General features: G+C 38.1%; 1 pseudogene; it reads left to right on the plus strand.

Moving 5' to 3' along the window:
• The first annotated feature begins 5436 nt into the window (after window positions 1-5436).
• Window positions 5437-22741, plus strand: part of LOC132113138 (activating signal cointegrator 1-like) — a 101770-nt pseudogene continuing 84465 nt past the window's right edge.

Genomic DNA, 22741 nt, shown 5'->3' on the forward strand with positions numbered 1-22741 from the left:
GACACGTTTCCACTTCCTCAAATGGAGGATTGTGTGGATCAGGTGGGTACTGTTAATTTTGTAAGCAAACTGGATTTCTTAAAGGGATAGTTCACTTTCAAATTAAGTTTTGGTATGTTTTAGCTTACCTCAAGGGCATCCAAGATGTAGGTTTCTTTGTTTCCGCAGTATTTCCCATTTTGATATTTTTAGGTCAAACCGTTCTTGTCTGTGACTCATATAATGGAGGTCTATGGTCACCACCTCAAAGAGCATGCACAGGAGTCCAAATTAAACAATTCCCCATCGTAAGTACACATTGATGACCTAAGACACGAAACGACGGTTTGTGTAAGAAAACGAAAAGTATTTATATCGTTTTTTTACATTAACACTCACAGTCAAGACACTTACGATTGCATTTTCATTCAGTGTCCCGCAATGAATGTAGCAAAATTCAATGTGCACATTGAAAATGCATTCCGAGCCGATCACGTGCCCTCCCCCTCCCGCCATGTCAATCACTGTATGAACAAGGCGGGGCTTGCAGAAGGTCAAGAGACTCAAATCTCAAGAAGAGGATTCAAGTGAGAGAACATGGACAAGACAGTTGGTCCATGTACGTTTTGATCATTTCGGTTTATGGCTTCAATATTTCATCGCACTTGTGGGCGGAGCTGAAGCGCTCCTTTCATCTGATTGGTCGAATCGCTCCACCTTCAGCTCGGTCTTTTCCTTCTTTCAGGCAGAATAAGAGTCCGTGCAAGTGAAGCACTGTAATGTCTGAAACCGCCGCTCACTGTTAATTAGCATAATATTTGAATCAGATGTAGCTGGGCACATAATTTGTGCTGCTGCGACTTGCAAGAGACCCCGTTAAATTATTTCTAGGTTATAGTATTGTATAAATATTGTCCCACTGATAAAAACAGTGCAAATAGTTCTGTCTCCTTGGATAACAGTGAAGTGGAAATAAATATAGTTAAATTTATGAAATAAAATTAAATAGGATTTTTTGGGATGGTAAGTCTGGCCAGTTATACAGCAACACGAGTCAGACGAGTCTGAAGATCTGAGCTGAATTTGGTGAAACATTAAAGTTCTAGTCTGTGTCAATTACTCTCATAATAAATAATAATAATAATGTTACCCGTATTTTTCGGACTATAATTTGCACCTAAGTATAAGTTGCATCAGTCCAAAAATACGTCATGACGAGGAAAAAAACATATATAAGTTCCACTGGACTATTAAGTCACATTTATTCAGAACCAAGAGAAAACATTAACGTCTACAGCCGCGAGAGGGCGCTCTGGGGTAGGCTACAGGAGCACTGAGCAGCATAGAGCTAATTTTACTATTTTTATTTCAGAAATGTAACTATATTAATTTTTACAATTATTTATTAATGTCACAAACACATACCTAGTGCCTTATGACTTAAAAGATGAGAGTGGTAAATGTTACAGACATGGAACTGTTCAGTCTATTATTGATTTTTATTTCCACTTCACTTTTATCCAAAGAGAGAGAACTATTTGCACTGTATTTATCAGTGGGACAATATTCATACAATACTACAACCTAGAAATAATTTGCAGGTCTCAGCAGCACGAATTATGTGCCCAGCTACATCTGATTCAAATATTATGCTAATTAACAGTGAGCGGTGGTTTCAGACATTACAGTGCTTCACTCACACTGACTCTTATTCTGCCTGAAAGAATGAAAAGACCGAGTTGAAGGTGGAGTGATTCGACCAATCAGATGAAAGCAGCATTTCAGCTCCGCCCACAAGTGCGAATGAAATATTGAAGCCATAAACCGAAATGATCAAAACGTACATGGACCAACTGTCTTGTCCATGTTCTCTCACTTTAATCCTCTTCTTGAGATTTGAGTCTCTGACCTTCTGCAAGCCCCGCCTTGTTCACGCAGTGATTGACATGGCGGAAGGGGGCGGACACGTGATCGGCTCGGAATGCATTTTCAATGTGCACATTGAATTTTGCTACATTCATTGCGGGACACTGAATGAAAATGCAATCGTAAGTGTCTTGACTGTGAGTGTTAATGCATTTAAGAAAAATAGCATTTAAATGATAATTTTGCCACAGTTTTTGCTTGAACATGTTATACATATCTAATAATTTCTGTAATACATTTTCATTTTCATTTTGCAACTTATAAAGCGTTAAAATTAGTTTTCATTTTACATATTAAATCTGGTGTATCAAATGGCAAATGAAAATTATGTAATTTAATTTTCATTTTCATTTTGCACCAAACATTGCACAAATGTATTGGAAAATGTAAATGTATATACAGAAATGCATTGTCATTTTACATATTGTATTGTCATTTTGCATATTACATCCCAAATTGAATATTGCTACCCATACGCTTCCATAATATAGCTCCATATACAAGTCAGAAACTAAGCTTTTTTTGCACAGGCTTATCTAAAGGGTTAATGGTCCCACCTAGTGATCAACTGTAAAAATAACATGTTACCTCTTCCCAATAGGGAAAACCACCAACAATCAACAGGGGCGGATTTAGACATTTTGGGGCCCAAGGCAAACACAGACATGGGGCCCTCTACATCTCTTGTTTCCCTCCTTTTGTAAATCCTTATTTTCAAAAAAAAAAAAAAAAGCCCTACTTGTTACTTCTCTTCAGCAGTCTTCACACAGCAATGATGTATAGACATCTGGAGTTGTATCTGTAAGAAAAGAAGAAGAAAAAAAAACAGAACAACATTCTGTTTAACAGATGTATCCTCTGTAAAATTGCATTCACATAAAAATTTCTCTGTACAATAATATGTATTGTCTATTTACACAGGGAAGAGCTGTCATTGGTTGTCATTTACCTTGGTTGTTCTGATAGTATCTTCTATATGGATCTGCTTGCTGCTACATGTTGTTTTTGGACTTCTGTCTTGTGTTACTAAAGTGAGAAGAAACACACAAGACAATAAGTGATCAATTATGGAGACATCATTTTAGTAAAAATAAATTACCTTTTAAAATGTTTACCTTTTTTTCTTTCACTGACTTTCTCCTGCTCTCCCTTTTTTTCTGACCATTTCTTCATTTCCCTTGTCTCTGTTTTTGCATCTTTCTCGTCTTCTCTCTTTGGTCTTTGCCTATCTATTTCTTCTTCTCTCTTTGGTCTTTGCCTGTCTTTTTCTTCTTCTCTCTTTGGTCTTTGCCTGTCTTTTTCTTCTTCTCTCTTTGGTCTTTGCCTATCTTTTTTTTCTTCTCTCTTTGGTCTTTGCCTATCTTTTTCTTCTTCTCTCTTTGGTCTTTGCCTGTCTTTTTCTTCTTCTCTCTTTGGTCTTTGCCTGTCTTTTTCTTCTTCTCTCTTTGGTCTTTGCCTATCTTTTTTTTCTTCTCTCTTTGGTCTTTGCCTGTCTTTTTCTTCTTCTCTCTTTGGTCTTTGCCTGTCTTTTTCTTCTTCTCTCTTTGGTCTTTGCCTGTCTTTTTCTTCTTCTCTCTTTGGTCTTTGCCTATCTTTTTTTTCTTCTCTCTTTGGTCTTTGCCTATCTTTTTTTTCTTCTCTCTTTGGTCTTTGCCTATCTTTTTCTTCTTCTCTCTTTGGTCTTTGCCTGTCTTTTTCTTCTTCTCTCTTTGGTCTTTGCCTGTCTTTTTCTTCTTCTCTCTTTGGTCTTTGCCTGTCTTTTTCTTCTTCTCTCTTTGGTCTTTGCCTGTCTTTTTCTTCTTCTCTCTTTGGTCTTTGCCTATCTTTTTTTTCTTCTCTCTTTGGTCTTTGCCTGTCTTTTTCTTCTTCTCTCTTTGGTCTTTGCCTGTCTTTCTCTTCTTCTCTCTTTGGTCTTTGCCTGTCTTTTTCTTCTTCTCTCTTTGGTCTTTGCCTATCTTTTTCTTCTTCTCTCTTTGGTCTTTGCCTGTCTTTTTCTTCTTCTCTCTTTGGTCTTTGCCTATCTTTTTCTTCTTCTCTCTTTGGTCTTTGCCTGTCTTTTTCTTCTTCTCTCTTTGGTCTTTGCCTATCTTTTTCTTCTTCTCTCTTTGGTCTTTGCCTATCTTTTTCTTCTTCTCTCTTTGGTCTTTGCCTATCTTTTTCTTCTTCTCTCTTTGGTCTTTGCCTGTCTTTTTCTTCTTCTCTCTTTGGTCTTTGCCTATCTTTTTCTTCTTCTCTCTTTGGTCTTTGCCTGTCTTTTTCTTCTTCTCTCTTTGGTCTTTGCCTATCTTTTTTTTCTTCTCTCTTTGGTCTTTGCCTATCTTTTTCTTCTTCTCTCTTTGGTCTTTGCCTATCTTTTTCTTCTTCTCTCTTTGGTCTTTGCCTGTCTTTCTCTTCTTCTCTCTTTGGTCTTTGCCTGTCTTTTTCTTCTTCTCTCTTTGGTCTTTGCCTATCTTTTTCTTCTTCTCTCTTTGGTCTTTGCCTGTCTTTTTCTTCTTCTCTCTTTGGTCTTTGCCTGTCTTTTTCTTCTTCTCTCTTTAGTCTTTGCCTATCTTTTTCTTCTTCTCCCTTTGGTCTTTGCCTGTCTTTTTCTTCTCTTCTCTTCTCTTCTCTTCTCTTCTCTTCTCTTCTCTTCTCTTTCTGCGCCAAGCATCCATGTTTGTGATGTGTTCTGCAGACCTCTCATGCTGTCTCAAGTGTGCAGAAAGATTTTTCCAGTAATTAAACCCATCTGCACTTAGCTGAGTGGCCTTTTCTCGGTTACCAAACAAGCGGCAACAAAAGCACAAAACACATTTTTTTCACTGTACACGAGCCAGGACCTCTTTATTTTGTCTCCATTCTTCATTTGCAGGTAATAATTGCTGTTTGTAAATCTTCTGCCCTCTTGATTTTTAGGATAAATTCTATCCTTGCTCTGAACTGGGCCTCTCTGCACTATTGAGCAGCGCTCTTTGTCAGTGAGATGTTTTGGCCAGAGTGCTGGGTCATCATCTTCAAGTTCAAGTGTAACACATTGGTCAGAATGACTGCTAGTACTCATTAGTTGTTCATTGGAAATGGAATTGTCGTCTTTTTCGTCATAGACGTCGTCATCATTATTATCACTGTCACTGAAAGTGAACGCGGATGTTTTGTTACCTGCAGCTGCAGTTGAAGGATCCTCCTCATCCTGTAAAATTGCCGTGCATGTAACGTTAGCAGCAATATCGCTTGAGCAGCCTGGACTAGCACTGTCGGCGCCGGCGGCAACGGGTAGCTCCTCCACGCTAGCAGCAGTGCTAACAGTCGTGATGGTGTTAGCGTTGTTGTCATTGTCAGCAGGGCCGGGCATCACAAAAAAGTTTGTTACCTTCGGCAATTTTGCTAAAAACTTTTTGCTTTCCTCCCGTTTCTTCCTTTTTCCAGCACCGCTTGGGTAGCTTCGCTTCATTTTTACTGTCGACACTCTCTCTCTGTACACTCTGTCTATCACTGTCAATCACTTCTTCTTCGTCAGTTTTTGGGCGCATTACAGCCTTGTCACTTTCGCAGATGCGCAGTAAGTGAAATAATGGAATAGTCCCATGTAGTGAGGTGGGGGGGGGGCCCTCCTGTCTGCGACACTAATGATTTGATGCCATTTTTCGCAAATTGAGTTTTAGAAATATATATTTTGCACGAAGTAAAAAAAAAAAATCTTTAAGCAAGTTAATGGGGCATTTTGGGGGCCCCTAGGTAGCTCGGGGCCCAAGGCAATTGCCGACCTTTGCCTAATGGTAAAGTCCACCCCTGACAATCAAGAATCTCACACACACACACACACACACAAACACTATACTTTGCTGTTATACTCCATATAACTCCATATACAAGCCAGAAACAGCCTTTTTTTGCACAGGCCTATCTAAAGGGTTAATGGTCCCACCTAGTGATCAACTGTAAAAATAAAATATGTACCTCGTCCCAACAGGGAAAACGACAAACAATCAAGAATCTCACACACACACACACACACACACAAACACTATACTTTGCTGTTATACTCCATATAACTCCATATACAAGCCAGAAACTAAGCCTTTTTTTTGCACAGGCCTATCTAAAGGGTTAATGGACCCACCTAGTGATCAACTGTAAAAATAAAAATTTTACCTCTTCCCAACAGGGAAAACAACAAACAATCAAGAATGCATGATTATATGGTGTCATGGCTTTGCAATCAAAAAATGTCATTATAATGGAAGTCAATGGGGCAAAAACAGCTACCAACAATAAATGAGGGAGAAAAAAAATTAAATCTAATGCTGCACAAAAACTAAAAATGCATCAAAGCCAGTGTTGCTACTAATCTTTGACATGCCCAAGACTGTTATAAAAAGTATAAAAAAAAAAAATCCAGCCACAATTACGTTTCTATTGAAAATAACTCATTTTGTTTGTTTTTTTCCCCCAAATCAGTGACATAATTTATGAACTTGGCAATTAAAGAGTTAAAATCTTGGATTTTTTTTAAAAACATTTAGTAGTTTTGATCAGATCATGATATTTATGCAAAAAAAAAAAATTAATTCATTTATCTGATACATTTTTACAGCGGTTTAATTGAGTTTTCATCCCGAACATAACGAAAGGGTAGTGAATTTAAATAATGCACAAGGGTTAAGGAAAAACTATACTTTCTAATAAAAATAAAATAATACGAATCTTCAATCCAACTACAAGCAACAGCACAAATAAATACAATAGAGTAAAGATACAAAAATAAACAGTGATTTTCTAGCATTCGTTTTTAGGTACCGAAATTGAATAAAGCAGGGGTCTCCAACCTTTTTGTGAGTGAGGGCTCCCTGAAGGGATAAAATAGTCTTGAGGGCTACTTGTTTGATATAGGCACACACACACGCACACACACACACACACACAGTTTCAAGTTTTGAAAAATACAACAACAAACTGTAATATAATATTACAGTTTGTTGTTGTATAACAACAAAAAGCCTATATTTTTAGGACAAAAAAACTACGGTAATTATATATTCAATAGTCATATTTAACAATATTACTAATATTGTTAAATATGACTATTGAATATATAATTACCGTAGTTTTTCTGTCCTAAAAATAGGCTTTTTTGTCCTAAAAAATGGGGGGTCGTCTTATATTCGCGATATAGACAAAGTCACGGGGGGAAAGGGAGAAAGAACAACGGCATAAATATGAAATAGTGACTGAATGATATAATTTACATACTTGCATGTAAAATTAGAAAAGCAACATAATATCTGTGTTTAACTAAATTAAAACGCTGCTCCTCTGCCGCGCGATACGCAGAGAGAACAAGAGAGGTGCGCGCACGAGACGCAGAGCGAGAGAGAGAGACAGAGAGGTGCGCGCGCGCGAGACGAAGAGCGAGAGAGAGAGAGAGAGGTGCGCGCACGAGACGCAGAAAGAGAGAGATAGAGAGAATCAGAATCAGAATCAGAATGAGCTTTATTGCCAGGTATGTTCACACATACGAGGAATTTGTTTTCGTGACAGAGCTCCGCAGTGCAACATAACAGCGACAGAACAAAAAACACAATAAGGAATAAAAAATACAAAAAAATACAAATAGGTGGGTAAGGATTGACAATATACAAATTGACAATGTATGGCAGGTATATTAAAAAGAGCATTTATGTATGTACATGTATATTATGTGGAAAAATTGTAACTGTACGCTAAGTATGTGTGTTTGGATAAATAAGTGTATGTGTATATAAATATAAATATAAGTAGTATAGTGTGTTCCATGTATGTACATGTATATTATGTGCAAAAGATTTACGTGTACGCTAAGTATGTGTGTTGGATAAAAAGTGTAGTGTATATAAATATAAATAGTGTAGTGTGTCCCACAGTTATTATCAGCTGTTCATAAGATGGATTGCCTGAGGGAAGAAACTGTTCCTGTGTCTGGTCGTTCTGGTGCTCAGTGCTCTGTAGCGTCGACCAGATGGCAACAGTTCAAAGAGGGAGTGTGCTGGATGTGAGGGGTCCAGAGTGATTTTAACAGCCCTTTTGCTCACTCTGGATAAGTACAGTTCTTGAATAGATGGGAGGGTTTTACCGATAATTCGCTCAGCAGTCCGGACTACCCTCTGTAGTCTTCTGAGGTCCGATTTGGAAGCTGAGCTGAACCAGACAGTTACTGAAGTGCAGAGGATGGATTCGATGATGGTGGAGTAGAACTGTTTCAGCAGATCCTGTGGCAGGTTAAACTTCCTCAGCTGGCGAAGGAAGTACAACCTCTGCTGGGCCTTTTTCACAATGGAGTCAATGTGAATGTCCCACTTCAGGTCCTGAGAGATAGTGGTGCCCAGGAACCTGAATGACTCCACTGCAGACACAGTGCTGTTCATGATGGTGAGTGGGGGGAGTGCAGGGGGGTTTCTCCTGAAGTCCACGATCATCTCCACTGTTTTGAGCGTGTTAAGCTCCAGGTTGTTGAGACTGCACCAGACAGCCAGCTCTTTAACCTCCTGTCTGTAAGCAGACTCGTCACCGTCCTGAATGAGGCCGATGAGTGTGGTGTCATCTGCAAACTTCAGGAGCTTGACAGAGGGGTCCTTAGATGTGCAGTCATTAGTGTACAGGGAGAAGAGCAGTGGGGAGAGAACACAGCCCTGGGGAGCTCCGGTGCTGATTGTACGGGTGCTGGATGTGTATTTTCCCAGCCTCACTAGCTGCTGCCTGTCTGTCAGGAAGCTGTTGATCCACTGACAGACGGAGGTGGGCACGGAGAGCTGAGTTAGTTTGGGCAGGAGGAGGTTTGGGATGATCGTGTTGAAGGCAGAGCTGAAGTCCACAAACAGGATCCTCACATAGGTCCCCGGTCTGTCTAGGTGTTGCAGAACATAATGCAGTCCGATGTTTACTGCATCGTCCACAGACCTGTTTGCTCTGTAGGCAAACTGAAGAGGATCCAGCAAGGGTCCAGTGATGTCCTTCAGGTGGGCCAGCACCAGTTTTTCAAATGACTTCATGACTACAGACGTTAGAGCCACAGGCCTGTAGTCATTTAGTCCTGTAATTTTGGATTTCTTTGGGATGGGGATGATGGTGGAGCGTTTGAAGCATGAAGGGACTTCGCACAGCTCCAGCGATCTGTTGAAGATCTTTGTGAAGATGGGGGCCAGCTGGTCAGCACAGGATTTCAGACAGGCTGGTGTAACACAATCTGGGCCTGGTGCTTTTTTCCTTTTCTGCTTCCTGAAGACCTGGTGCACCGCATCCTCGCTGATCTGTATTGCAGGTGTGGGGGAGAGGGGGGATGCAGGAGGTGTGAATGGTGAGAGCGCTTGATTGGAGAGGTGTTCAGGGTGGGTTGCAGGAGTTGTGAGTGGTGTGAACAGTTGTTTGGAGAGGCATTCAGGGTTGGTTGCAGGAGTTGTGAATGGTGAGAGCGGTTGATTGGAGAGGTGATCAGGATGGGTTGCAGGAGCTGTTAATGGTGTGAATGGTTGTGTGGAGAGGCATTCAGGGTTGGTTGCAGGAGCTGTGAATGGTGTGAACGTTTGTTTGGAGAGGCATTCAGGGTTGGTTGCAGGAGTTGTTATTGGTGTGAACGGTTGTGTGGAGAGGTGTTCAGGGCAGGTGATGGGTGTTCTTTCAAACCTGCAGTAAAACTCGTTCAGATCGTCTGCCAGTCGTTGATTTTCCACAGTGCTGGGGGGTGGTGTCTTGTAATTGGGACGTGCCGATTCTATTTTTTTTTGAATTATTGAATTATTTTATTATGTTTTAATGGTATATGAAATGTCACCAATAGTTATTTTCTCATTTTATGCCATTATCATAAAAAAAAAGAAAGATTACAATTCAGGCTATTTATAGAACGTGCTCGACGGGCGACTCAGAGACTCCACGCGGGCTACCAGGTGCCCGCGGGCACCACGTTGGAGACCACTGGAATAAAGTAATCAAATGTAAAACAGCCTGTATATTGGACTGTATAAATTAAAGATTCTTCTTTATTAAAGTTTCAAAAGCTTTTCAATTAAGAGCAGTGAGTGATTTGGACATAATTTTTGTCTGAATTTGTCCAGTTAAACACAATACTTCAGAGAGAGCTTAATATTTGCGCTCGTTCTGAGGCATGAAGTTTTCACGCTTCAGATGAGGACACGCACAAATCTTCTCACTGCGCGTGCAAGCTCGCATCCTTTGGCTCTAAAATGTTTAAACTGGCAAAGCTCAAATGAGTTTAGTTTAAACCCATATTAACGTGTTCTATTCATGTCTTATCTGTGAGTGCGCGCTTTTTAATGTGAATACAGATGTTGTTAAGAATTAAGGATAATATATGGGTTACCATATCTATCATCATGATTAACAGTTAAATAATATGTATTAATAAATAGTTGCCGACTCCTTTTAATATCTAAAAGTAATTCATAAAATATATCCGGTTTAACTAGGTGGGAAGAATTACAGAGGGATTTACTTCATTTGTCAGGCACAAGAGAACAGCTGCTCAAGCTCAATGAAGAAGAAGAGCAAGTTTGTGAATCTGTATGCTAAAGAGGGTGGAGATAAGCTGGCTGTTCTGCTGCCTCGCCGTCAACCCTGCGAGTGTCTGGCTCAGAAACACAGACTCATCAACAACTGTCTGAGCTGAGCTGAGCTCAAGAAGGCTCTGGCCCTTGTTTGTTCTGCCGCAGTCTGCTGAGCTTTGTCCACTTACAAATCAGGACAGTCTGTTTGTGAAAGACCCATATGTTGGCCAAGCTAATTATTTGGCTAATGTCTAGATGTTCCCACATGATGATTGCCAGTAGTCATTTCCAAATTAAAATACAGATAAGTCATGTTAATGTATTTTTATGTTTTTGTTTTATATATATATATATATATATATATATATATCTTGACAGGATTCATATAGAATAATTATAGAACAATAAAATGTTAAGTATATTGTAATATTTACAATATACACTATTTGTTAAAAAAACGGGATCACCATTTAAAAAAAAATAGATACTTCTCATACGTTTGTGCAACAATCACTCATTAATTTGATTTCTGTTTCTGTTCATCACTGAATCCTGAAAAAAGACACCGTTTAATGGTTTTCACAAAAATAAGCATAGATATTCTAAGTTGAAAAAAGTTGTTTTAAATTATAATAATTCTTCACAATGTTTTTGTTTCTGACTGAATTTTTTATCAAATAAATGTAGCACTGGTGAACATCAGACTTTTTTCTTCTTCTTTTTTTTAAACATAAAAGATAAATCATTTCAGTATTGACTACAGATATTTGCCTGGGCCATGGAAAGACCCATACAGATCGAAAACTGCAAATTTGATTATGAAAATGATGGACTACTCTTTAAGAAGCCTTTATCAACACTGTTTAACACATAATTCAGGTTTGTACTACAGAGGAGCAAGAAATACTGCTGCCGGACTCCAACAAAAGTCAAAAGCTCCGTAAAAAACTCATGGCAGGTAAGAAATGAGGTGGTTGTGTTTGTTTTTCCCTGACTGGTAGCATTTGTGTGACAGCCTTTGGCTCTAGAGAAAACTGTGTGGGAGTATCTCCCCCATCAAGAGGCCAAGATGAAAGCTGGTCTGGAAAAAGCTGTAAAACACAAAGACAAACTTCTGGAGTTTGAAAAGAACAGGTGTTGCTGTTCAAATACACTGCTGTTAACCTATTGCTGTAATTGCCAGTGTTAGATTCATTTTAGCCACAGAAATGCCCATGAACCATCTGAAGTATAATGCACACAAAACTTCAGTTGGACTTTTACATAATTTGAACTCTTTATCTTTTTTTTTTAGTGTTAAGAGAACACATCACTTGGATGATGAATCCGATTATTTTGCAACGGATTCCAACCAGTGGCTTTCTCCAGGTGAGAGAGAGGCATTACGCAAGCAAGAGGAGGAACTCCGGGAGCTTCGACACGCCTCCCGCAAAGACGGCAAGATCAAACTAAACTTTGCAGCGAGACGAGTGCTGGATGAAGGGGAGAATTTGACTCAATTCAATTCAATTCAATTCAAGTTTATTTGTATAGCGCTTTTTACAATACAAATCGTTACAAAGCAACTTTACAGAAAATTATGTTTCTACAATATTTAGTAGTAGCTAGTAGTTTGTGCACGTTTGACAGGATTTTAGAAAAATAAAAATAATAATAATACAAGACGTCGTCAGCTAGATGATGAACTATCAATATTATTAATTAATAGTAATTATAGGATGCAGTCACACATGTAGCAATAATTGTTAGTTCTGTTTGTTGATTCAAGGTTAGGATCATCTGGGGTCCTCTGAGGGTCAGCATCATCTCTTCTCAGGTGTTCTGGATCCAGACTGGAGCTTGTGTAAATCCTAGTTACCACGGGATGTAAATCCCGTGGCAAAACATAGAAACAAAATAGAGACATCATTAGCATAGCTGCTGATCCAACAAAGTAAAATTAGTTTAACCCAAGCTAAAGAATAAAAATGCAGATGCAACTACACTCACAATTTAAGAGATACATTATTCGAATGCTTGGCGAAAGAGATGCGTTTTTAATCTAGATTTAAACAGAGAGAGTGTGTCTGAACCCTGAACATTATCAGGAAGGCTATTCCTCCGTAATACCAGAAGTAAGGAGGCTCCTCTGTAATTTTATTTAAATTTATTTTTTACTTATTTTTTCCAGTACAGCCTTTGTATGTATATATATATATATATATATATATATATATATATATATATGTGTGTGTGTGTGTGTGTGTATATATATGTATATATGTGTGTGTGTGTATATATATAGACACCAAAACATTCTGTTCCTGCTGATCGACAGCACCTCAGAGAGGCTCGTCAACCCCAACATCATGCAGGCTGCACCAGAGGTGGGTGCAAATAAGTTGCTTCTCAACACCTTATAATTTTTATCAAAAGAGAATCTTAAATGCAAGGAAGTTAATGACAATTGTATTTGAGTTTCTCTGTGTCTATATGTTTATGTTATGTTAGTGGGTTGACGTGTCTGGTAGTGGCACCTCGTGTAAGTCTTCATCCAAGACTGTAAGTGGGACACAGGAAAGTGAGTGCATCAGGTTCCGACTGCAGGACAAAGAGCTGCAGGAGATCTCAGATGGTGGCTGGTGTCTCAGCATGCAACAGCCATGGGCTTCACTGCTTGTTAAGGGCATAAAAAGGTACAGTTCACTTGAAGACCCCATAAAGACATAAATTATGTCATCCCTTGCTCAGGGGGGTCCATACAATTTTCTCTAAAATTTGAAAATTTTCTTCAATTATAACACCTGCATCTGAAAAGAAATTGCAAGTCGCAGTTGTTTCGCTACACACACACACACACACACACAATGTGTATTTGAACAGGTGTTATTTTAGTTGAGTTTACTCGATTTGCTTTAGTTCATCACACATAAAGCATTTGAGCAATTTATTAGTTCCAGCCATTAAACTAAAGTCAGATGTTAAATCAGGTGATAATACAAGCTAAATATTACTTTTCATCTAAAGATGGTACTTATTACATCTCTAGCATTCCCATCCCACTCTAGCACTTTAAAGCCGGGCCCACGCTACAGGAGTTTTAAAATACTAACCAATTATGAAATCTGGTTGCAGCACACACTAGGAGAATCTTTTTTTCAGATTATCTTCTCTCAAATGTTAAACATTTCACACACTACAAGATTTGAAAATCACGGCGCAGGACACACTACAAGATTATCATGCCAGAGGGAGCGCCTCACGTGATATCAGACAGCAGATTGTCAGTGATATTTCAGTGATGTTTACATATGTTAGCTAGCATGCTAACAGCTTTCTGCACTCAGCAGGTACATTCAAAACAGAGATTATTTCACCCCAGCACTTTCTCCTCATGGTTTTGATATGTTTTCAACACTTTATTCAAACAGTTGTGTTACTACAAAACTTCAAGAACCAGCTTCCTCCATCTCCACTATCCAGCAGAGCCATAAAGCAGCTGTTTTGCGTTCGCGCATCCTATTGTGAAAGTACTGACGTAATCATAGCCGTCATCAAACAAATTTAAATTCCAAATATCAAACATTGTTTGATTTGATCAGGGTGGCCCCTATTTGTGTGCTAGCAGATTGGTGGGTGCAAGATTCGATCTGTGAATGCCTCACATTAGATATTCCACACCGAACATTGGGACCGATCGAGGGGCTCGACAAGATTTTGGCTCAGATTCTCGGTCGGGGAAAATCAGGGCTAAATTAGGTTAAAACTCCTGTAGAGTGAGCCAGGCTTAACACTTTTTATTAAGAAAACCTGAGTTCTTGTTAGCCTGTCCTCAACCCAAGCATGTACTCAACACTTCACCCAACTCCCCCAAAAAAGCAACATAACAAACTCTTTTAAAATACCAACATCCTTTGGATGATACCTTAAACCGAGGTCCTTACTCTTTGTGGTCACTAAAAAACCTAGGATGTACTTCGAAAAGAGGAGAGGTGTAACCCTGGCATCCTGGCCAAATTTCCCTATTGGCCTCTGACCATCATGGCCTCCTAACCATCCCCATACACTGATTGGCTTCATCACTCTGTCTTCTCTCCACCAGTAAGCTGGTGTGTGGTGGGTGTTCTGGTGCAATATGGCTGCCGTCACATCATCCTGGTGGATGCTGCAAACTGGGTGTGGTTGAGGAGATTCCTAGACACCCAGAAATGTGCTATATAAATGTAACAAATTATTATTATTAATAGAACTTTAAATATTAACATGTCTCCCCAATTTCTCATCTTGCTAAAAAATATGCATAAAATAACACTATATTCTATTCTAAAATAACCCAATCCAGACCCGTGCAAAGCTTGATGTGAAGTGTAAAATCAGTTTTGAGTTTTAGGTATAGTTTTTAAAAATGAAAACATTGAGTTAAGCCAGAAAGTAAATGTTTTGAGTCAATTTAACATGATGCAATTATTTTTAAATGATTGAAAACTGATACAGTGGTGTTAAATCAAACTGAATTTTTTAAATAAAGTGAACAGCATAAAAAAAAAACATAATTTAATTAAAAGTTGACTTTAAAACTGGACAGTATAAATTACAATAATTATTTTCATGTTATGACTGATATAAAAAATCTTAAGGTTTTTCTGTAAACTTTTTTTTAATACAGTTACTATTAAAATAAATGTATATCACTGATATTGGCTGAAAACTGTATATTGGCTGTATATCGTGCATTATTAAAGTAAGCTAAAGTCAACTTAAAAAAATTACATTTGAGATGAACAGTGCATCTGAACGTTTTCCATTTCCTCTCTGTTTCTTGTTTGTGTACAGTAGAAGGCAGAACGTGGTACACATCCCATAGGGGGCGCCTGTGGATTACTGCTGCTGCTAACTGACCAATCCTCAAGAGATTGCAGAGGTACAGGCCATGTACCACCACATTTACAAAGAAGGTGTGTTTAATGTCTTCAAGTACATGGCAGTAATACTAAAGCTGTTAAACTTAAATGATCCCATCAGGCATGTCTAGACTGTAGTGCCTTTTGTAATTTCACCTTATGTTTAACTTATTTCACAATCCAGAGCCCAAGTTTCCTACGGAGTATCCCACAGGCTGTCTGCTGGGCTGCGTGAACGTCACAGATTGTCTCTCTCAGGAGCAATTCATGGAACAGGTCAGTGGCTTTTGCTGTCCCTCCTGGTATTCATTCATACAAAACACTCTATTTCCCTTAAAGTGCTCTGAGCTTGTTTTTGTAAACAAGCATGGCATATTGTGCTTAAATCATTAACCCAGACACACTGCAACACATGATAAAAGATATGACCACTCAACTGACGTCAGAAGCACTTTCCCTCAGTACCTCAGAAATCTGAAAATATCTGTCTCATATTGGTGTTATAGAAGGATGGTACAATGTCTGTTCATAATCTAAGATATTAAACTACCAAGGCTGTTAAATTGTCACAATACAACTATCAAAGACTTAAAGAAGTTATATGTGAAATCTTTCAGCTCGGACTTCTAAAAATCTGCAGACTGGCTTGACTTTCATCAACTAATGGCTGCTTCTCCAGACTGCAAATAGGTGCAAAAGTTTTTGTGTTTTCCAGTCTTTACTGTACCCCATGACAACATACTATTTAGCCTCTCCTCTAACTCCCTCCATCCCTCCAGCACAAAATTCAATGCTCACAGTGCACTTGAACTGAGCAGCACACAGCAGTATTCTGGCGTACAAGCACATTCCTCTCTCTGTCTGTGTCTGCTTCCCCTGCTGTCTTCTGCTGTAGCCTACAGCACACTTCCTGTCTCATTTCCTGTTCTCCCTGCATGGCAGGCTCCCTGTAATAGAGGTGTAATTGCTGCTGCTGCAGCAGCGTCTGCCATTGAGATGAGCTGTCCTCTGCTGCGGTTCACTTTTCATCTTACATAGACAATGTCAGAGTCATATTTTGCGTCAAAATAAATAAAAAAGATAAAATAAGGAATGATGTCTTGTACATCAGAAGAATGACACCAGTTTTTAGGTCCATGAGGATTTCTGCTTTGTAATGTTATTTAATGACTATTCAGCACATTTCCCCCAAAAACTGGATGCTTGCAGTGTTTTTGCTTGCTCAGGAAAACATGCAAGATTTTTATTTTATTTTATTTTTTTCCTTCCTAAAAGAATTTGGTATTAGTTTAAATACACTGTTGAACATACATTTTTATGAATTGCTCTTTGAAACAGGAAGTTGGGTCTGGACGTATCAAATGACATACTTGCCCTTCATAAGGGCCATTTTAGTTCCGAGCCTAGAAAAACAAAGGGGTCAAAGTTCAGCTAGTTAGTGTATGGTCCATTTAGCCCCTGCTGAGCTTTAAGTAAATGGGTTTTTTGCACGCAGAATTTAAATAATAATTATAAAAACTATATTGTACTTGAGTTTTTTTTTTCTGGAACCATTAAACTGTATTTGTTATATATACAAAAAATATCTCAATACATTTTTGTTTTGTTCATTTAGAAAGTGTATTGAATATCATATATGCAGCGATTATTTATATAATTATAAATTATATTTATGCACTTAAAAGCATGAAGTAGTTTTTTAAGTGTTGCCAATTGGTTGCATTGCATTTACAGTTCAGGTGATTGGCTGAAAAATGAATGGGAATTCCTAATCCTAATCGTTGTCTAAAATAAAATGGAAAAACAAAAGAAAAAAAGTATTTTATTTTAGCTAGTTGCTAAAATAATATTTTAAACCTTTTTTAATTAATAAAACTATTAAAAAAAGATATTGACAAAAACAAATGACAAATATTGCCAGAGCTTAAAAAGTAATGAAATAAAATAAAATCTGAATAAAAACTATTCTATCTCAATGATACTAAAATCACACTGTTCTCCATGTGCCTCCCTGAGCAATGATTTGCTTCTTGTTTTTACTAGTCAGTGTTTATTTTTAATTTTTTATAGTAAACGGTGTTTTGCTCTCAACACAACCTGCAGAGGGAGCAATTCACCATCAGCTCCTCAACCTCAGCAACCCATTACTGCCATTTTGACTGCTGCTACACTGAAGCAAAGCCTGAGAATCCAATTCATGTCCTGCAATTACTTTCATATTGCACACTTTTACTATTGATAGCTGCATGTTTGAAGCGAGCATCTATTTTCCTAGTTTCTATGATGTCAAGCAGAGGATTTAAAAGGATTATGTCCAGGTGCAATTTCACGACCCGGCTCTGTCCTTGATTAATTATAAATCAATGAAGTCTATTGCAGCTCAGAGGGCTCTAATCTTTTCTCTTTTATCCAGTTAAATGTCGGCATGCCTCAGCCACTCTGTCTGCTTTAACCCGAGAGAATCTGTCTACCTCAGGGCTTTTCAAAAAACAAACACCTCTTGACAAATCCACCATGCACAGAATGAATTTGCACAGAGAGGTGAAGGAAACTGTCATATGGCTAGACTGATGCCCATGGTCATTTAATGTTCTGGGTTTAAAACAATCATTTTGGCTAAATTTTTTTAATTTTTTTAAATAGTTTGTATTTTTACGTTTATCTCTGCAAAATGTATATGATTATATGAGGATTACAACTTGTTTTTACGAACTGAACATTTACATCATTCCTGGTTAGCTCATACTATTCATACTAATCGTAATAGTTTCAGCTGCAGAAACTAGTTTTCAGGCTTTATGCTAATTTCAGGAAGCAATGTGCATAATTTTTTACATATTTTTTTACCCCAGTCAGTTATAATGCAGTGTTCATGAAACTAAATATGAATTAAATAATGATTCAGGACAGGAGTTTATATTTTCACCTATGGTTATACCTGATTCAAATGTGATTCCTTGATTTTATTTTTATTTTTTATTTATTTTATTTTTTTAAATTAAAGCTTTTGTCATTTTGTAAATGATATCATTTAATTTATTGAATGTTTTATGAAGTTATATTTATTAATTTGAAATTCGAATAAACAATAAAAAAGTGTCTCACACACCTCTGTGGGGTGAACAAAGGCCTCCTGTAGTGAATTTTTGATAGAAAAATGTCCATATTCAAAATGTAGTAATTACTTTAATTTAGCTTGTGCCAACAGTTGTTCACAGATGCAGTTCTGTGGAGGTAACTATTTGCGTTACCGTTAAAAAAAAAGTTGCTATGTCAAAGAATTTGTATTTTTTTTTTCTTTTGCAGTTTTCACAATTCAGTTGAAATGAGTAGAACAGACAGGTGTTCGTACATAACTTTCGATATTTATTGCACGTCAACAGACAGCAAGAGTTTTATCATGTGTGTTAAAACACTGGCTCTGATTGGCTACCATGAAACACATGCCTCTGCCCTAGCCAATCATAATCGCTTATCTCGTTATTAACCCACCACCTCACTAGCTGTGTGAGCCAGGGGTGCGTTCGGATTACATAGTTTATTAAATCAATGCATAGTAACGCACCGCATTTAACGTCCAGTAATGTTAACGGCGTTGTAACGACGGGAAAAGTAATTAGTTAGATTACCTCGTTACTGAAAAAATAACATTGTTACCTATTATTCCAAACACTGCTCATGAAAACCAACGTTTCTTAACAGGAGCAAAGGAAGCAAAGTTTCCTTACTTTAGCAAAGGAGAACCAGTCTCCTCTTGGCTTATAGCGAAATCCTCCGACATTCTTCTCTATAAATCTTTGTTTTGTACTTTTAATTAGTGACCGTTGTTTTGTTTAGATTTTTCCCCTGCGCTTCCGCGTGCATCACTTTTAAGCTGCGCTTGCGCAAAGCCGAACTCATATGTCATCCACCTGGAACTGCTTCCGTTTACAACAGTGAGCGCAAGCTACAATAAAGTGACTTATGTTTTAATTTTGGATATTTTTCTTACAAAAACGCATCGATTCGCTACAGGAGGCCTTTGAACTAACCCTTTAATGATGAATGTGTTTTATTACAAACAAAAGCTTTTCACTTCAGAAGATGTTATTTCATAAACTGAATTCGTGTGGATTATTTTGATGTTTTTATCAGCTGTTTGGAATATCATTCTGATGGCACTGCATTCACTGCATAAGACCAATTGGTAAACAAGTGACATAATGCTAAATTTCTCAAAATCTGTTCCAATGAAGAAACAAACTCCTATATGTACTGGATGAGTAAATTCTCATCCATGTATGTAGGTGAACTATTCCTTTAATCTCTATAGCAAACACTGGTCACTTATTGGTAAGAGGGCCTCTTCTTGTCTAAGTGTAAGGTTCTTGGGTGCAACAAACTACAAAATGGACCAGACAGCATGCTGATAGTCCAGCTACACAAGTCTTAATTTGTTTGCTTGATAAATTAATCTAATATTCTTTAGTGTAGCGTGGTTATTGTGTCATTATTTGTAGGTCTTATGGATTGTGTGAAAGTATTAATCTCAGAGCATGAGCTGGAGAGCCCCTCTTTTGTCTTGCGGTTTTATTTGGAGATGAAATTGACAGCGCAAACATCTGTGACTGCCACCGCCAGCGTTCCCACACCCTCTTAGTCTCATTAGCTTTAATGAGATATTGACACAGACACTGGTATCTAAATTATGCACACTCGTTTTCCGCTGATGTATAAATAGCACTGATGAAATGTAATTGCTCTCCTTTAGATCACTCAGAGGGTGATTTATGGAGAGAGGGCTCTGATCGACTTTTTCCCAGTCATCGGACAATTGTTACCACCAAGACAAGCGTGTCGCTCCCCGTCTGCTTTTCCTGCCCTCGGGCTCGTGCTATGGCAATAACAGCGAGAGCGGAATCTGCTCGGAATCCTCTTTCTTGCGTTTGTCCTGTTTGCTCAGTGGCTGTTTTCTCTGGCTTTTCAGTGCTGATCTTTTGGAGTGTCAAAAAAGCCTGTGTTTGAGATACATGCAGTCTGAGCGCCTTTTCATCCTCTGTTTGAGTGCTCACAGCTCGGAGGCCATAAATCCAGCCTGGGATGAAGGACGAGGTGGAATGGGGGTTGAGAGAGCGAGGACGAGAGAGAGAGCCTGGGCGTAAATAAAGCTTCCCATAAAAGCCTGAACGAGAAGTGTGGATCCCTCCATCCTGTCATCCTCCACCCCCTCTGAAAGAGAATTAGTGTGGGCTATGTGGCCCTCTCCGGCTGTAGTTTGTTCCCCCTCCCACTCAAAGAAAAAAGGCTTGCTTTGGAGCAGCAGTGGGCAGCCTGGAGGGAGGGAAGAGGTGGCGGGGGTAGGTTTTCACAGACACATACACCATGGCCCATCTGTTTGGAGGCATTGTAACAGTCTTGCAGTATTAGAGTGCATTGAGATATTGATCAACGACCCCCCCACTCTCAGGGTTACTGGGAAGGCACAGTCATCTGCTCCATGCCTGTCCCGGTTTATTTTGGAGATTGAGACATAAATTATGCGGCTGAGCCACAGATTTCATTCAGGCACCTTTAGGCATCTAATGTAAGAGTTCAAATCTCATGTTACGTTAAAACATACTTTTTTGGCTGTGAAGCTTAGAAGCAAGATTGATTTTTGATAATCTACACTACAGGTCAAAAGTTTGGAATAATTAGGATATTTTAACCCTAACCCTAGGGTTGTGGGTTCGAATCTCGGGCCGGCAATACCACGACTGAGGTGCCCTTGAGCAAGGCACTGAACCCCCAACTCCTCCCCAGGCGCCGCAGCATAAATGACTGCCCACTGCTCTGGGTGTGTGTTCACTGCTGTGTGTGTGCACTTTGGATGGGTTAAATGCAGAGCATGAATTCGGAGTATGGGTCACCATACTTGGCTGTGTCACGTCACTTTCACTTTCACTTAAAAATGTTTTTTGAGAGACGTCTCTTATGCACACAAAGGCTGTATTTATTTGATCAAACATCAAAACAGTAAAACTATAATATTGTGTAATAACCTATTATTACAATTTAAATTTAGATAACTAAACTAAATTTTCAGCAGCCATTACTCCAGTCGTCAGTGTCACATGATCCTTCAAAAAACATTATAATATATGCTGATTTGCTGCTTAAGAAACATATTAATAATTAGTTTATTAATAATGTTGAAAAAGATTCTGCTGCTTCACATTTTGTAAAAACCATGATACACTACAATCCAAGTTTGGGATAGGTATATAAAAAAGAAGAAAATACTACTTTTATTCAGCTCGGACATTAAATTAGTCCTAAATGACACATAAAATGTTTTAAAAGTTTGCTATTTTAAATAAATGCAATTCTTTTGAACGTTCTGATAATCAAAGAATCCTGACTGTGAAAAAAACAGTTTTGAACATATAATACGAAAACCATTTTTATTATTAATTGAGCGCCAATAATAATTCGGCGCCAAGTCAGAATATTAGGATTTCTGAAGGATTGTATGACACTGAAAACTGAAATTTTGTCTTCTGAAAATGTATAAATGAATAAATTATATTTTAAAATGTATTAAAATAATTAAATAAATAATAAACTACCAAAATTATTAAATTATTTATAAACTACCACTGGCTCTGCACCCATTTACCTAAATTTGTTACTTCAGACTTATGTGCCCTCTAGAAGCTTGCGTTCTGCAAGTGAGCATCGCTTGATTGTGCCATCCCAAAGAAGCACAAAGTCACTTTTACTGACTTTTAAATTAAATGTTCCCTCCTGGTGGAATGACCTCCCCAACTCTATCCGGACAGCTGAGTCCTTAGCCATCTTCAAGAATCGGCTTAAAACACATCTCTTCCATCTTTATTTGACCCTCTAACTTTAACACTCACTATTCTAATTCTATTCTTTAAAAAAATCTAACTACCTTTCTAATCTTTTAATATTCTATTTTCTTTTCATTAATTATGCAATTGTATGTGTGTGTGTGTGTGTGTGTGTATGTGTAAAGACCTCTAACACTAGCTTGCTCTATTCTTTTTTTATTCTATCTGTTTTCTTTATATTATATTATTTAAAATCCCATGCTATGTGTACTGTGTTAACCTAACTGAGACTTGTTATAGCACTTATATATCATTGCTCTTTTTGTTGTTTTTGATTGCTTCCACTGTCCTCATCTGTAAGTCGCTTTGGATAAAAGTGTCTGCTAAATGAATAAATGTAATGTAATGTAAAATTGAAAATGGTTCATTTTCATTTTTATAATGATTGACTATTACTTTTTGATCAAATAAATGCAGCATTGGTGAGTTTTTAAAAACTTTTGACTCTTAAAAACTTTTGACTTTTTTGGTTTAAAATGAACATTTAGCTGAAAATGTAATGGTCATGATACAGCTGGGAATTTACCAGCCATATTTACCAGCATATTTGTGGCAAAGAAAGCGA

The sequence above is a fragment of the Carassius carassius genome, chromosome 3 (assembly GCF_963082965.1).
Source record: "Carassius carassius chromosome 3, fCarCar2.1, whole genome shotgun sequence".
NCBI lineage: Eukaryota > Metazoa > Chordata > Actinopteri > Cypriniformes > Cyprinidae > Carassius > Carassius carassius.